Consider the following 1,871-nt stretch of genomic DNA (forward strand, 5'->3'; position numbering starts at 1 on the left):
GTAAAAGTCTCTTTTTATAATAAATAATTTCATAGTAAGTAATTTATTATCTGTAGACAAGAGTTATTGTCCAATATGTACGTAACTCCCTTCAAATAGGGGTTCTTATGTGCAAATGTGTATGTGTGCATGTGTTGTATACAGAACAACGTTATTGTTTATTCTTCATTCTTTATTCCCTAAGCTTATTCAACTAATGTGTGAGGGAATTTACCAAACTTCTTAACAAATAAACTTGATTGGCTGCATTTAATATGTCTCTAATCTCTCTATAAGTGTAACAGTTTTAAACACTGTAGGTTTTAGAACACAAAGATACTAACTTCTACTGCTTATACTTTCTAGTGGATCAAAATTATATAAATGGAATAGAAGATAGTGTTATTTGTTACTAACCAAGCTGTCACCAACTGATGCAAATGTTTCAAGTAGAAACCAGGTAGTAGATACCATTGTGCTTTCCAGTCCCAAGGAATTCAAATAGTGTGGAATTCATGTGAGGTTAGCATACACTTGATTCTATAATTCCTAGAGGCAATGCTATCATAATAGGAAGCAGGAATAGATGAACACATGGAAGGGGGAGGTGTTTCTGGTAATGATAGAACAAAAGCAATTCATCCTTATCACTTCACTAACAACCTCACTATGCCTGTTATCATGGAAATCTATGAACCTTAAAAAGGAGAGCATACATAAAGGCAACAGTATTTGAATGAAAAAACTAACATGTTAATTCTTTATTACAAGGTCCTTCCTTGTGCGGTATGTATTAACTCTTTAAAGCACTAAGGAAACATTTAATATACTGAAGAACTTAACAGGACTCTAGAAATCTGAAAAGCAACTTACTCTCTGGGAGAATCTGGCATATTTAATTCAGTGATGCAGCCCCCAAAGGAATAGAATTTTAAATGAATTCATAAACCTAATATATCATCCTGGATTTCAAGAGAAATAGTATTTATGAAAAATTTATTACCCATGATTATCATGTATTAAACATAAGATTTTTAAATCTCAGCAAATGTTACACTCCTAGTTGGATAAATACTGCAGTTCGCAAGAATTATTTAATGCATTTTAACATCAACCAGTCTGTTACTCTAATGAACATCCTCTCAGACTTTGATACCTAGCTTATTTTGTTATTCAGAGCACTTCACACATCTCTAATCATGTCCTATATACTCATTGCTCTGGCTTCCAAATCTACGCATTCATCTTTTACAACCTGGCTATCTCTTTAGTTCAGTCCTTGCCATCAGTGTAGTTTTGGAGATGATGACACGATGACTAGCAAACCAGAAAATTTCTTAGCCAAAAAATGTGTGCTGATATGACTAAAATCAACACTGAGTTTAAGACTTTTCTTCATTGCACTAGGACAATTCTATGAAGTATTCACCTTTTCAACTTCTGTCTTGACCAGATGGGAAATCCTATAGTTGAAAACAGGCATTATGAATGGTTTCTTTCATTTATGCATGTGTCAAAGAATGTCAAAAATCTCACTTTCCAGTTTGGGCCTTATCATCTGCTCACAACTGGATGGAATTTGCCAAGCAATCTCTCTTCCTATTGAAATTCTTAATTGATTGATAAAATAGTTGATAGGCATTTATTTAACAGTACTCTATATAAACTTGTTAAATGGAATTCACATCTTGACTATAACAAATCACATAACTGACAACCGATTCCATATCTCAAATAATGAAAGAAAGTATGTCTGGGAAAATTTATAATATCTCCAACTCATTATTTCTAACAGTCTTGATGTAATCATTCAAAATTAAATATTAAAAAACTATCTTAAAGGTATGTCTATTTACAATTTATTATAAGAGAAATAAACTGCTTTGAGGACA

Source organism: Nannospalax galili, unplaced genomic scaffold (assembly GCF_000622305.1).
Source record: "Nannospalax galili isolate Female #2095 unplaced genomic scaffold, S.galili_v1.0 scaffold600, whole genome shotgun sequence".
NCBI lineage: Eukaryota > Metazoa > Chordata > Mammalia > Rodentia > Spalacidae > Nannospalax > Nannospalax galili.